Genomic DNA, 16,613 nt, shown 5'->3' on the forward strand with positions numbered 1-16,613 from the left:
TACAGTATAAACTGCAGCACCTTCTCAGGCTGCAGAGATGCAAGCTACTCCCTTCTAAGCAATGTACTTGTAAAGCAGCATATTTTTATTTTAAATACATTTAAAAGGTAGAAGACTCTTGTGCATCAGTTACCTAATTAATACCTCACAGCATTCTGTCTCCTTGACAGTGAGCATGCTCACAGTAATTACCCCCTGCTGATGTGGGAATATTATACCCACAACAACATAATCAGCAAACCATGCCCTAAACCAAAGATGAAATTCAAACACCCTTATCCATATTGTCTGCTGTCTTTTCACTTGAAAACGTAACATCCATCCTAATCCAGGTTTTGCAATCACTCAACCAAACAAGTCTGCCACATCACAAGACGGTCCTCCCTCAAAGCCTTATTGTCTCCATGAGAAATGACCTTACTGATGAGCATGCCTTGGTGGCCTACCACTCCCCAGATGTACTAGTAGCCATAGAAACTTGGCTTAAACAAGAAAAAAGTGAAGAAATCTTTCCTCGGGGATATAGGATCATAGGTTCTTATTAAGTACTCGGCTAGTTGCCCTTGTGGGCAATTGTAACCTTATCCAGTGTCCCTTTTTGTGCTTGAATTGATCTGTCCCATTTGGTGTTATATTTGCCTTACCAATCTATTGGTCAATAGTTACATATTACCCCTAGTGAGAATAACTGGGATTGCATCACAGATAACCTGAGGTGACCCAAGCATGGAACAAAGCACTTAGGAGCTGCCTCTGTACATTAGTAGTACAGGATGCAGTTCTGTGGTAAACTTTCTGTTTCCTATCCATAGATCCAAGTGGTGCTTTAATATGGGAAGGGTGAGCTTTGTTTTACATGGATGAGTCTGTTCCTGAGCAGCAGTATCCCTTGTGAGATATATACACGTCCCTCCAAACCATTCTGTTGATGTTGCAGAAGAAGTTTAGATGCCTAGACTGAGTGTGTCTAATGCCAAACTATGTGTGTCTAATGCCATCTGACTTGCTGATATGCAGTAAATCCATCACTATTGAGATAACATCTTACGACTAGACAGAACCCATAAAAAAGGTGAGGGGACCATTATCTACAAGAATACTTTAAACCCGCCCCTGCTCTTTAGTGCCAAAATAATTATAGCATCTTGCAAATTAATGTTCACTAAAGCCTTTGCATTATAGGAGGTTACTTTCCTCTGGAAACAATAAAGTTACTGCTGAAGGATTACTATTTTCAGCATCAAGCAAAATCTCACTTGAGGCAATCATTTTAGGAGACCTAAATATCGAGTGGCAAACTATTGACAGCAACAGTCCTAATGTCATTAATCTGTATGGTTTCACTCAACTTATTTCAATTCCCACAAGCTACAGTAAAAACTTTGGTTGAACCTCTACCTTAGATTGGATGCTAACACACCAAACAAAATCCTCCCAACAGCTGCCTCACCCAGTATCCTAAGCAATCAGCATAGTCATCTTCATAATTAGGCATCATAAACCTAACCAAAAACAGCATCGGTACAACCTTGCTCATAATCTTTCCTCCTTAGCATGGACTAATTCATAGTGGCACTAAAGTCCTTCAACTAGCAGTTTTTTCAAACCCTTGCACTTCATGAAACTGTAGTTCTGTTCAACTCAGTTTTCCTTAACATACTAAATGAACTGGCCCCCAATATGAACCATAAGAATTAAATCAAATTCAGCCCACTGGATCTCAAAAAGTGCTAAACTCATGAAAGTGAGAGACACACCCTGCAAAAAAATGAAAGCAAGTTAAAACTGCAGCTGCCCCCATCAGTATACTATAAATATCTCAGAAACACTACTAAAACTCAAATCAAAACTGATAAAAAACTACTATATTAATACACAGGTGGCAAATTATAACAACCCCAAATCTTTTTGGACAACAGTCGACCATCTGTTAAAACCCAGTATACAACACAACCTGACAGCATAACCAGTGAATGCAACTTTATCCAGACAGTAACCTCTGTTCGTAAACCCTCAGCACAGGCAAACACAGGTTCCTCTCCTCCCTTGTTAGACCCCTAAAACACTTGCACCCAAAGCAGCCTCAATTTCTGCAATCAAAAAAACGTTACTAGCCTTAAAACCTACCATCCCTGCTCCTGGAAACATACTATCTGAGTACTTAAAAATTGCTGCTGATGCCCTAGCCTTTCGAATCTCTGTTGTAATCAGCTTCTCCATCACTGAAAGCAATGTCTCAACCATATGATAAAAGGTGTGACATGCCTCCTCTCCATAAAGGTGGAAACTCAAATGACCTCTCAAACTTGACCTGTAGCTGTACTATCTCCCTATGAAAACTTGTGAAAAAAGCCTATCCAGTCTCGATTTCCTCAGCTTACTGACTCTGCCTCCTATTCAGTACACAGCATCTGACTCCATCCTTTTCATGGTACATGTACAAAACTTCTGGGTTTTAGAACATCTGTTAACTAATACTGACACTGTGAAAAATGGTGTCCAGAAGTGTAGCTAAGGCAGGGAGAAGGTGGCAACTGCTCTGGCACAAAGTATGAGAGGCAACAGTTGGCCTGCCCCAATTATAATGTATACTGGAATTTAAAAAACAGTATTGCATTTGTGATCAAACCTGAGTGCTGTAGTGCTCCCTGTGTGATCTAAACTGCAGCAAAACATTTTTTTAACTAAAACCTAAGTACTGTAGAGCTTTGTGCAGAGTTTAACCTAGCAACTTCTTAGTTCGTTGTAGCAAACCATTTTCAATAGTTTAAAATACTGCTTTAACTAAATCCTGAGCACTGCAGTACTCCATGCAGATTATAAACTGTAACAACTGCTTGCTACTTTTGTAATGAGCAGTTTGCTACAATTTAAAATTTTTTTTTCTAATAAAATAAAATGTGAGGAAGCAGGGGGGTCAGGGTGCAGAAATGAGACCTAATTGATTTCTGGGGCAGGCAGGAGGGGGGGGGGTGTATCAGACCTAGTAGAAGGAGTGATCCTCTTTGCTCTTCACTTTAATAGTTGAGGGGGACAGTGCACAACTTTGTGGGACATGCACAGGGCACTTGTTGAACTAGCTATTCCTCTGTTGGTCTTAGCAGTTTTTCTAGATTTATCAAAACTTTCGACATTGTATCCCAATAGAAATTGCTTATAAAACTATTTTTTCTAGGAATACATGAAACACCGCTGTCTTGGTTCTCCAGCTACCTCTAAAACAGGGAGTAAAATGGCAAAATGACATCTCCTGTTTCATTCCCATCACACCAGGCTTCCCTCAAGGATCCACTTTAGGTTCCCTGCTGTTCAATATTTTCATTTATAATCTCCATCTAGCTTCTAAACAAGCCACTATGATAGAGAATGCAGACAGCTAAATAATCATCTGTTCTGCTAAAAGCATAGATAAATTAAAACAACTCACTCAAATGTCTTTCACTAGCATAAATGCTTGGCTATCTGATACAAAGCTGATCCTTAACCTCAAAAAAAAAAATAATCAGATTTACCCCCCAAAACTTTCAACTAACTACAAAAATAATTTCAAAATCCCTTCCTCTAACAACACCAACATAGAACTAGTAAGACAAAGTTAGCTTCTAGGAGGTGAGACTTTGTTGTCCTCCTCACCTGCCAGAATTTGGAAAACTCTTCCTTTTACTCTAAGAAACACAGGAGAACACCTTAAAGATACCTGACTCTACTTGCACAACTCCGGGATGATAAATGTTGTCACCTTACTTTTTCTCTTTCTTTCCAAGCACTTTGTCCTCAGTTATTGGTCCAAATTCTCCTCCTCCTTCTCTACCCATCTGTCTCCCTCAGCTTCCTCTACCTATCCTATAACATTCTCTGTCACCATTTCAATAGCCGTTTACTTTTTATTTATTTATGTTACATTTGTCGACTAGTTTTGTCCAGCTGAGTTGATGGCCCTTTTTCAGTGGAGGACTGGGGAGAAAAGCTCCACAAAATTTATATTTGTAAAAGTAGGATGAAGTATAAAAACAAGAAAACATTAACAATTTTTAAATTGGAAATATATAAACAAGAAAACATTAACAGTTTTTAAATTGGAAGTATATAAACTAGAAAACATTAACAATTTTTAAATTGGAAAGAGTAAAGGCATAGAAATTATTTAGAGATATTGAGTTGACATTACACTTAAAATATGTGCAGAAACTGTATGCAAGTTTATGAAACAGTATACAAAGTTTATAGATACTGCTAAGGTGGTTGCAGTTAGTAAAAAAACATACAGGCAGTATATATTTTTTTATTTAGAGAATGGATAGCAAAAGTGGATTTAAGGTTCTCCAGGTTTTTGGGAAGAAAAAAGTAAGAGTTTAGTTTTTTAAGATTCAGAATTAACTGATTGTTAGAGAACCAGGTCTCAACAGAGTTGAAGGTTTTCTGATTAATAGAATGTATGTCAGAGAGGGTGTCTGCAGTGATGATGACTGTAGAGCAGATTGGACAAGGGATGATCGCGGGCAAGAGGTATAAAGTAAATTAGTAAAGATATTGAAGAGTAGTGGCCCAAGAATAGATTATTGGGGCACACCCATTTTGATAAGGAGAGGAGGAGAGAGAGAACTGAGAGCCATTTTACAGATTGTAGTCAGTCAGACAGGAAGCTAGAAAACAGGCAATAGTAGAGGTGGAGAAGATGAGGTTAGTGAGTTTGTCCAGAAGAAAGGAGTGACACTGTGTCAAATGCTTTAACAAGATCTAGGAATAAGCATGACACTAGTTTACTGTTATCTCTGGCCAGAAAAATAGTGTTGATAATGGATAGTAGAGCAGCAGTGGTGCTATGCTTTGGATGAAAGCCATGTTGTGTAGGGCTGAGTAGATTTTCTTGAAGTAAGTGTTCGATGACTTGCTTATGCACACATTTTTCTAATATTTTAGAGAGAGTTGAGAGGATGGCTATGGGTCTTAAATTGGAGATTTCTATGGAGTTACCTCCTTTGTCTATAGGTAGGGTATAGAATTCTTTCCAGATAGAGGGAAATTTTGATTTTGTGAAATTTTGATTCTGTGATAGACCGGCTTATAGAAATTGGGAGGGCTAGAGAGTCTGCTGCTATCTTTAGGAAGTAATAAGGTAGATTGTCAGCAGATGCAGAACAGAGTTTTAGTTTGCAAAGTAGAGATTTAATGTAGCTGGAAGGTATAGGCTTAAGGGAGAATATGCTAGTAGAATTCCGGCTTGAGGGGGATCTGGTGGATTTATAGTGTCAGAATTTTAAGAGACAAGACTTATTTTACTAATGGATTCAGTGAAGTAGGAATTGAAGATTTAAGTGATTTCTTGGGGTGTATTTGTTGGGAAGAGGTTGGGAGATGAGGGGTTACGGGGATGTAGTATTTTATATGAGTGCCAGAATTACTTGGGATTTGATCTTTGTGAAGTGGTGGGTTATTATAGAAATCATTTTTGTCTTTATTGATGTGCTTCTTAGTAATGTTTCTGAGTTCTTTATATTTTTGCAAGTGAATAGGGAGCTTAGTTTTTACCAAGGTTGTCCACATTCTGTCTCTTGCTTTCATCAAGGAGCTGGTAGATTTGTTAACCAGTGGGATATGTTAGATTTGACAAGTATTGTGTGCATGGGTGCCAATGAGTTAAGTATATTTAGGTAAGTTGATTTCAGTGTGTTCACTGCTTTGTCTAGAGGGAGATGGGACACAAATGACCAATTTATTTGGGAGAGGAGAGTATTAAAGGTTTCTTGTTCGAAGTTTGATAGCTTGCTACATTTGATGCATCTGTGTGGTCTGGACAAATGTAGAGAGAATTTTAGAAATTTTACTGGAGAGTGATCACTTAGGGAGTCCGGCAGTATTTCAGGGTTGCAATATTTCTGTGGGTCTGAGACTAGTATCCAGTCAATAAGTGAGTTGGAGGTGTAAGATTTATTAATGTGGGTGGGAGTAGAGATACGCTGGGTGAAGCCATGCAACTTGATACTTAAAGTGGAGTGAGGTGATCAGAGGGACAGTCAATTTATACTGACACCCCTAGAATGATGGTTTCATTATGTATGTGTTGAGTAAGCCAGACCAGAATACCTTCAAGTAGGGGATTATTGTCACCAGGTGGTATATAATTGGCAGCTACAGTGATTTTAAAATGATCAAGTTTAAGGTTGTCAGTTAGGAGTTCAGCAGGTAGAAAAGATAGGGTTTATTTGTCTAGTAATGTGAGTGTAAGATGGTTTGAGTAGACAATAGCTACTCCACCACCTTTTTTTATTTTGGTGGTCTTGTCAAAGTGTATTATACCCTGGAGGGGAGAGTCTTTATCTGAGTTAACAGGTTTTAGCCAAATTTCTATGAGGATAATAATATCTGGGGAGTGAGTTGACATCCAGGCATGGAATTCACTAACTTTATTCAGTACACTACTAATATTCATTAAGTAAATATTCATTGAGAGAGAAAAGTTTCCAGTTAAAGGGTCAGTGGAATTGTTAATATGGGAGAGAGATATAGGGCCTGGATTTGGATGAATATTACCTGATAGTAGAGTTTTAAGGAGGAAGTATACATTGTACAGAGAGGGGTAGTAGATGAAGTACTTTATTTTACCCTTTGAATAATTTGTAGGTGGAAGAAGAAATTTGATTTTGGGAAGGAGAGTTTTTGTAGGAAAGATGGATAGTGAGATTTCAAATGAGTCAAAAGGTTGTGGAATGGCATTTGGGTGGGCAGACGTTAGAGATGAATTTTCAGGTATTAGTTGGATATTATAAGAGGTGAGGAGGTAAAGTAGTAGTAAAGGAGGTGTGCAGAGGAAGATAGGAACATGACTAGTTCAGTCAAATAGGTAGATTAGTAGGAGTAAGCAAGAGGGAAAGGAGGTGGATCATTATAAATATATTATTTATGGTATCAGAGTAAACAGGGGGAAGGGATGGCTCAAGTAGAATGAAATAGGATAGGTAAATGTGTTAGTTATGCAGACCTGGTGATTATCTAGATTTGAGGTGTAGTCTGCTGTATTGGAGAGAATAGGAAGGGGAGGGAAAAGGTGTTATTAGGTATACATTAAATGATATGGGGGCATGTGGAAATGGGGGTAGGGTAGGGGAGTGGAGTGAGCCCAAGCGGGGCTAAATTGAGCAGAGACAGCTCTGAAGAAAAAAACTATCTGTGAGGTGAGAAGTGAAGGCAAGAGTAGAGTGGAGGAAAGATACTAAGCCAAAGCCTGGGAAAATTTGAGTAGAACAGGAGTAAGATGTCCTTGTGCAAACTTTCACTCGAGAGAGGAAAGGTATAGCGATGAGGACTGAGGGAGGGAAATACTAACAGTAAATTATAAGACTCTGGTGAGTTCTTTTAGTAGAAAGCTAAGAAGTGAGCTAAGGCTCAGCAGGTACACAAGAGACTGAAAAGTAGGAAATGAGAGAGAAATGGCAGAGGGGTCAAGTTCTGGTGGTAAGGTACAGATGAATAATTACAAAGTTAAAAAGACAGCAATAAAGTGAGATTATATTGACATACTCTGCTTCATTGGTGGCTGGGGTACAAATAGTGGGGCTACAGTTGGTCAGAGGTTCTTGCTAGTTTGCTAATGCTGGTTTCTGCTCTGAAGGTCAGAGGATTGGGGTTTGAAGGCCCTTTGCACTATGTGAGGCTGGCAGATAGCTGTAGGTTCTACAAAATAAAGAAAGGTTAGAAGGGTGGGGGTTGAGGGCAGAAAATATGGAGACAGAGAGAGGATAAGGAAGGTAGAAAGGGGTTGAATAGAGAACAAATAGAGAGAGAAGCAGAGTTAGGAGAGGTAGGTTAAAATGGTAGCTAAGTGCGGGACTTGGAAGGAAAGATTCAGCAAGAAACTGTAGTAAAAATCATATAGTTAGCAACTCAGCATCTCTATGCAACAGTTTACAAGGCTATATCAAGCAGGTGCAGACAACATGATGCTGCTATTAATTAATGATATGCTTTTTAACCTATGTGTGTGTGTGTGTGTGTGTGTGTGTGTGTGTGTGTGTGTGTGTGTGTGTGTGTGTGTATATATACATATATATATATATATATATATATATATATATATCTATATATATTGATTACTCAGTGCATTGTCCCAAGCCTGGATAAATGGGGAGGGTTGCATCAAGAAGGGCATCCAATATAAAATGTTTGGCAAATAACATATGTGGACAACAATGCAGATTTACATACCAGATCGGTCAAGGCCCAGGTTAACAACGACCGCCACCAGCACTGTTAGCCAACAGGGTGCTGGCAGAAATTGGGCTACTGTTGGTCAAAGGAGAAAAAGAGGGGGAAGGCATGCCTGAAAGCAGAAAGAGAGGAGGAAGGTTAGGAGTGTGGTAGTGAGGGTAGGAACTTTGAATGTTGGCAGTATGACTAGTATATGGAGAGAGCTAGCTGATATGATGGACAGAAGGAAGGCTGATATATCGTGTGTGCAAGAGACCAGATGGAAGGGGCATAAGGCCATCTGTATCAGAGGTGAGTTCAAATTGCTCTATCATGGTGTGGATGGGAGGAGAAATGGGGTAGGGGTTATCCTGAAGGAACAGTATGCCAGGAGTGTTTTGGAGGTGAAAAGAGTGTCAGATAGAGTGATGTTTATGAAGCTGGAAATTGATGATTTAATGATGAATGTTGTTAGTGCATATGCTCCACTAGTTGGGTGTGCAATGGATGAGAAAGAAAAATTTTGAAGTGAGTTGGATGAAGTGGTGATGATTGTACCCAAGGATGAGAGAGTGGTGACTGGGGCAGATTTTAGTGGGCATGTTGGTGAAGGAAACAGAGGGGATGAGGAAGTCATGAGTAGGTATGGTGTTAAGGAGAGGAATGCAGAAGGTCAGACAGTAGTGGATTTTGTGGAAAGGATCGACATAAGTTCTGGAGAGGGTGATTGATAAACGGATACACAGAGTAGTAGAATATATGATGGGAGATGAACAGTTTGGATTCAGATCAGAATGCAGCACAATTGACCCAATGTTTGCATTGAGACAGATACTTGAGAAGAAGCTAGAGATGAGGAGAGAGTCCAACTGGGCATTCCTAGACTTGGAGAAAAGCATATGACAAGGTCCCAAGAAAGCTGATCTAGACAGTACTGTGGTGGTTTGAAGTCCCAGAAACATTGGTAGAATTAGTGCAGGCTATGTACAAGGACCCAATGATTCAAGTATGAACAGTGTTCAGCCTCACAGAGGGGTTCCCAGTGGGAGTGGGTATACATCAGGGTTCAGCTCTGAGCCCACTGCTGTTCATACTGGTGATGGACTACACTAGCAAACAGGTTGGAGGGGATGGATCATCAAAGCTGCTGTATGCAGACAATGTGACATTACAGGCAGATTCTGAGTTAGAACTTCTGCAAAGGATAGGAGAATGGAATGCAAATCTGAAGGCACGTGGGATGAAACTAAGCACAGATAAGACAGTGGTAATAGCAGCAAATTGGGGAAATCAGAAGTTGAGAATAGAGATAGAAGGGAAGATAGTGGAACAGGTAAACAGGTTCAAGTATCTGGGAGGGGTAGTTGAGGAGAAGGGTAGTCTAAATGAAGAGGTCAAAGCTAGAATCAGAGGGGCTGCTGCCAACTGGCATAGAGTATCAGGTGTAATATATGACAGAAGAATACCAAAGAAGCTGAAAAGTAAAGTGTACAAGACATTGGTGTGACCAGTACTACTGTATGATACAGAAACCTGGGCTGTAAAGGCAGAACAGTTGAAGAAGCTAGAGGTGATGGAAATAAAGTGCCTGAGAAAGGTGGTAGGATGCACACTATGGGACAGACGAAATGAGAACATAAGAGCAGAAGCCAAAGTAGCTCTAATTGCAGAAAAGATCAAAGAGAACAAATTACAGTGGTTTGGGGACATGTGTGAAACAGCAGAAGACAATCTGGTGAAGAAGATTTGGGACAGACAGGAAGAAGGTAAGAGAAAGCAAGGACGTCCAGCAAAAGAGGTGGATAGATTGTGTGAAAGAAGATCTGTGACAGTCAGGCAGGAGTGTGGCACTGAATCGAGATAGTTGGTGACAGTTAAGACAATACCCTGACCCCATGTAGCAAAATGTGAAAAATGGAGCTGATGATGATGATGGGCATGGCTGTGGTGAATATGTATTTTAAGTAGAGGGATAAGCATAGGGTGACATACAAGAGTGGTGGAAGATGCGCACAGGTGGATTATATCCTATGCAGGAGGGCCAGTTTGAAGGAGATTGGAAACTGTAAAGTGGTGACAGGGGAAAGTGTAATTAGGCAGCATAGAATGGTGGTCTGTAGGATGAAGCTGGCGATTAGAAGAGGAGGAGGAATATGAGGGCAGCACCAAGGATCAAATGGTGGGAATTGAAAAAGGGTGATTGTGAGGTGGAGTTCAGGGAATAATTAAGACAGGCACTGGGTGGCAGTGAAGAGTTACCAAATAGCTGGGTAACTACAGCAGAGCTAGTAAGGGAGACTGCTAGAAAGGTGCTTGGTGTGACATCTGGACAGAGGAAGGAGGACAAGGAGACCTGGTGGTGAAATGAGGAAGTACAGGAGAGTATACGGAGAAAGAGGTTGGCGAAGAAGTGGGATTGTCAGAGAGATGAAGAAAGTAGACAGGAGTATAAGGAAATGAGGTGCATGGCAAAGAGAGAGGTGGCGAAGGCTAAGGATAAGGCATATGAAGAATTGTATGAAAGGTTGGACACTAAGGAGGGAGAAAAGGACCTGTACCAATTGGCTAGACAGAGGGACCGAGCTAGGAAAGATGTGCAGCAGGTAAGAGTGATAAAGGTAAAGGATAATGAGGGAAACGTACTCACAAGCAAAGAGTGTGTTGAGCAGATGGAAAGCGTACTTTGAGGGGCTGATGAATGAAGAGAATGAGAGAGAGAGAAGGTTGGATGATGTGGGGATAGTGAATCAGGAAGTGCAACAGACTAGCAAGGAAGAACTAAGGATAGCTATGAAGAAGATGAAGAATGGAAAGGCTGTTGGTCTAGATGACATACCTATGAAAGCATGTTAGTGCTTAGGAGAAATGGCAGTGGAGTTTTTAACCAAATTGTTTAATGAAATCTTGGAAAGTGAGAGGATGCCTGAGGAGTGGAGAAAAAGTGTTTTGGTACAGATTTTTAAGAATAAAGGTGATGTGCAGAGCTGTAGTAACTACAGAAAGATAAAACTGATCAGTCACAGCATGAAGTTATGAGAAAGAGTAGTGGAAGCCAGGTTAAGAAGGGAGGTGATGATTAGTGTACAGTAGTATGGTTTCATGCCAGGAAAGAGCACTACAAATGTGATGTTTGCTCGGACAGTATTGATGGAGAAATACAGAGATGGTCAGAAGGAGTTGCATTGTGTCTTTATGTACTTAGAGAAAGCATATGACAGGGTGCCTAGAGAGGAGTTGTGGTACTGTATGAGGAAGTCAGGAGTGGCAGAGAAGTATGTAAGAGTTGTACAGGATATGTACGAAGGTAGTGTGACAATGGTGAGGTCTGCGATGAGAGTGATGGATGTGTTTAAGGTGGTGGTGGGATTACATCAAGGATCAGCTCTGAGCCCTTTCTTATTTGCAATGGTGATGGACAGGTTGACAGACGAGATCAGACAGGAGGCCCCCATGGACTATGATGTTTGCAGATGATATTGTGATCTGTAATGAGAGTAGGGACCAGGTCGAGGAGACACTGGAGAGGTGGAGATATGCTCTAGAGAGCAGAGGAATGAAGGTCAGCAGGACTAAGACAGAATATATGTGTGTGAATGAGAGGGAGGATAGAGGAATGGTGAGGATGCAGGGAGAAGAGTTGGTGAAGGTGGATGAGTTTAAACACTTGGGATCAACAGTTCAGAGTAATGGCGAGTGTGGAAGAGAGGTGAAGAAGAGAGTACAGGCAGGGTGGAGTGGGTGGAGAAGACTGTCAGGAGTGATTTGTGACAGAGTACCAGTAAGAGTGAAAGGGAAGGTCTACAAGAGATAAGTGAGACTAGCTATCTTATATGGGTTGGAGACAGCGGCATTGACAAAAAGGCAGGAGTCAGAGCTGGACATGGCAGAGTTAAAGATGTTAAGATTTGCAATGGGTGTGACGAGGCTGGACAGGATTAGACATAATTATATTAGAGGGTCAGCCCAGGTTGGACGGTTTAGATACAAAACCAGAGAGGCAAGATTGTATTGGTTTGGACATGTGCTGAGGAAGGATGTTGGGTATATTGGGAAAAGGATGTTAAGGATGGAGCTGCCAGGTAAGGGGAAAAGAGGAATGCCTAAGATAAGGTTTATGGATGTGGTGAGAGAAGACATGCGGTGGTTGGTGTGACAGAGCAAGATGCAGAGGACAGGAAGAAATGGAAGCAAATGATCTGCTGTGGCAACCCCTAACGGGAACAGCCTAAAGAAGAAGTCTACCTCTTTTTACTATGTTCTTTATGTAATGTAAATTTTCTGGAGTTGTTTCTCCACAGGACCCTACTGCAAAGGGGAGCTTTCTGCCCAGTGATACCATCCCAGTAAATAAATGCAATAAATAAATATTTATTTGTGGTATTATAGGTCTTCAGATTAATAGAGGCACTGTTGAAGTCCCCAAGAATAATAGTCCTCGTTTCTGTAGCAGAGGACTGAAACTTGTTTAAATGTGCCTTGTGGGTAGTGGGTCTCACAGAAGGGGTTTTGTAGTTAGCCAGAATATAGTGGGAAATCAGTGAGTAGTTCCAGATCAATATCTTGCCATGTAAGTGTAGATGCAATGGGGTTATGACAAAACATGGCCAAAGCGCCACCAGCTATGGCAGAGATGCCCTAAGTGATGGGTCTGAATGTGTGGTAGCATTGAATTCTGGTATATTATCAGTATATTGGAACCATGTTTCACTCATAACATAGATATTGGTATTTTCTAGGGATAGGAAGGCTTCTAACATTTTGCAGCAGTACTTTTAAATTATCCAGGTTTGGTTTGAATAGGTTGGTAGTTTTAGTAAACTGATGTTGCCTAACAAATGGGGTAGAGAAAGTTATTGAAAATATATGAAAGTCTTGAGGGAAGAGCTGTTAGCTGTCCCATACAAAGCAGTTTGAACTGTCAACCATCTCCTTCTGGTCAAACATATATTGGACCCCCCCCATGTAATGTCACAGAAAAGCTCTGGCAGTTGTTAGTCAGTTATGTTTTGTTTATACTGTGGCATCATTCTTACTGAAGTTAAGATGGTGCTTAAGATTATTGGCATACCAGTCTCAGATGCATAATCAGAGAGCTCCTCCATTGAACTTTCCACATAGTCCAAGGATGTGTGTCTTATGTCTTTCACAGCCACATGAACAATGGCCATGTCATATTATATTTGGGGTGAAGGGACTTGGGTATCCTATTAACCTGTCATATGCTAGTACCCAAAAGGTTCTGTCATCTTTTCATTGCACAAGCTAGTGAGTGATGCATCTGTATGTTTTACCTTCTTACCTATGATTACATCCTTTCCATGTGAAATGGCTTGCCAGAGAGGCCATAAGGGATAGGAGTGGTAGGTGGTGGGATACCATATGTATGGTGGACTGTCTATGTACTGCTGAGGGAACTGTGTCTTAGATTTATGCTTCAGAGACCTTTTTTGGCTTAGACAGAGATTTCTTAAGTACCACAGCATATGTTGTCTTAATTTTTGGTGAGTTGTATGGTGACAGGAGATGTGTGTGTACTGACAGTATGTTTTGAAGAGCTGCTACTCTCCAGATTTAGTAGGTATCTCTACATATCACTTGTAGAATTAGGGTGGAAGAGAAGTAAGTGATTTTCTATAAAGATAAGATAGTTTGTGCTCTGCCTGTGGGTGTGGTGGTAGTGCTAGAGACCCTAAAAATGCAGCAGTGGGAGCAGGCTCAAGTAGAAAATGGTCAGCTGGAGGGCATGTAAACAGTGCCAAAAAAAGAAATTGATGTAATTCATGAATAAAGATAAATATTTCTAAAAAAAATGAGTGAAAGGAGACAGATGCTTTTTCTTGAATTATTTTGTTATTCCTCCAAAGAATATTAAGCTGGTTAGTGTTTAGTTGTACAGGTCAATGAACTTTCATTTTTTATTGTAACTGTCTGGACAATTTAAAGATATATTAGCCATTTGTGCTCCTGTACCTCTAACGGTTCTATCACAATGGAAGTAAAATATGTGCTGAGGGTTTAAATTAAAAGGTAGGTACTTTGCCTACAAATGGTATTCTCATGGCATTAATATACTAATAATATTTAAAGAACAGAATTGATGAAGAACAAAGTATAGATCATTATCAGATAATGAGACAATACTACTTTGTTTCCTTAATAAACTATACAAAACATTTGCATACTAGAACTACTACAGATAGAGTAATGTACTTATCATGTTGTGGTAGTGTTTATATGGTGTTACGATGCAAACAGAATGCTATGCTGCAGATGCTCATACTGAAGGGGAAACAGAAAACTTATTTGGTGTACTGTCTAATAAGAAATCAGTGTAATTGTTCTGAAATAACAAGTACTATTGTGCAATACTTTCTTTGGGGAGGGGGGTAGACAATGGATCAAGAAGCATTTCTCGCACTTTGTGATGGAAAAACAGTATACCAGTATTATGTAACAACAAGTGCGGTTCCTTGAAACCTAAAGGGAGTGCACAAAATGGTTTACCTCTAAATGATTGAAGCACCATCATTCAGTTCAGTGGTTTCTGAAAAAAATAAAACAGTATGGAAAAAATCTCCCACCTTCCTCACACCACCCTGCTAAATTATATATACAAAATCCATGGATGCACCCCAGTGTAGATACCCTATCCATAGATGTTCCCCAGTGTACATACCAAATCTGTGGATGTACCCCAGTGTAGATACCTTATCCATAGATGTTCCCAGTGTACATACCAAATCCGTGGATGCACCCCAGTGTAGATACCTTATCCATAGATGTTCCACAGTGTACATACCAAATACGTGGATGCACCCCAGTGTAGATTCCTTATCCATAGATGTTCCCCGGTGTACATACCAAATCCATGGATGCACCCCAGTATAGAAAAGGAGAAAGATCTCAAAAAGTGCTCACAATCTCATACTGTACAATACATTGTAGTGAAACTCTCCATGATTTTAAACTGTCACCCTAAAGCAACTCTTGCACCAATGCTGTACACAACAGTTAGATGAGGCTACACTAAAGCTACTGCCCTAGTTGCTGTGCTGCAATGTTTATTTCCTTTATAGTGTTTATGCGGTAGAAAGTGATGCTAGTACTCTTTACACAATAGTTATAAACCCACATGGGATGGGAAATGTGTTTTATGGACTGGAGCTGTCAGCTTGCTTTGCACTTAAATGACATTATGGTTGAGGGCAATTTTTTACCTTGTTGTCATGAGTGTAAAAAATAACACCGATTATCAGCATAACCCTATTCTGTGACCATTTATGGTAGGGCTGCATAAAACAGCATATAGGGGCTGTATGAAAGGTACTTTACTAATAGAGGACTGTCTTGTAATGTTTGTTTCCCCTTTTTTTTTTTTGCACAATGGATGATGAAAGCAGAATTGCTAAATACAATAAATATTAATACACATGGGTGATGGAAAACATTTCAAAATGGAGCTGTAACATTTTGTTTCACATTTTGCAATGACAGAAAGAAAGATACAACTCTTCAAAATTGCAAATGCCAACATTTTTTATTGTAGTGTTGAGTTGCAAAAAAAAAATAAAGCCATTGGTTAATGCGAATGAAAATGACAGTGACTTGGTTTGATATTCATTTAAAATAATTGCAAATGAAAATATTTCATACTATAGTGTTGGACTGAAAAATAAAATACAGCTACTGTTCATGAGAATGAAAGTGGCAGTGACTCGGTTTCATATTCATGTTGCAAGACATTCCCACAATTTAATACTTAAGAGCATTATATCTCTAGCACTGACAGCATTATGATGGATTTAAGTAGACCTTTTCTTTGTAAGATCTGTCTAATGAGGGGGTTGGCATAATAGTGAAGTTATTTATCTCACAAATAAGATATATATATAGTTTGATTCTCACCAAGGGAAATAGGGCAGGTTTAAAATGGCCCACAGTGGCAACTAGCCTAGTACCTAGCTATGAACCTATGAAGCTTTTCATTTATATCCTATATTCTAATGAAGCTGCCACTGAAACAATGTTATGTGCCTGTGCAGTCCCACAAGCCATCACAAAAATCTGTTGTTGGCCTTGTGACACTGTACCAGGAACTACCTCCTTGGTTGCATACATGGATTTATTATATATGAACTAAAACACGAAGGGAAAAACTATTCATACATGAGGTCACAGAATGTGGTTAGTAAGTTGTATGGTAAATTATAGTTATGCAGATGATATGCTCCCAACCTCAGCATCATATACATTTGAAACTAATAATAAGACTTGACCTCCCATTTCAGGTTATTTTCCAGAAAGCTTATAGATCCATTAATGATTCTGGGTAATAATTATGATTTTATTTACTAGACGTATTGTAGAAAAGGTAGTCAGGAAATCTGACTGTGAATCAGTGTATGATCCAGTGCTTAATACAAACTGGG

At 39.8% G+C, this 16,613-nt stretch overlaps 1 protein-coding gene across 1 annotated transcript in view; it reads left to right on the forward strand.

The window, feature by feature from the left end:
• Positions 1–16,613, forward strand: part of LOC122809305 (tyrosine-protein phosphatase non-receptor type 18-like) — a 1,521,908-nt gene that overhangs the window by 1,455,481 nt on the left and 49,814 nt on the right. The gene's annotated exons all lie outside the window — the stretch shown is intronic.

This window comes from Protopterus annectens, chromosome 8.part0 (assembly GCF_019279795.1).
Source record: "Protopterus annectens isolate FY-2018-M chromosome 8.part0, PAN1.0, whole genome shotgun sequence".
Lineage (NCBI taxonomy): Eukaryota > Metazoa > Chordata > Ceratodontiformes > Protopteridae > Protopterus > Protopterus annectens.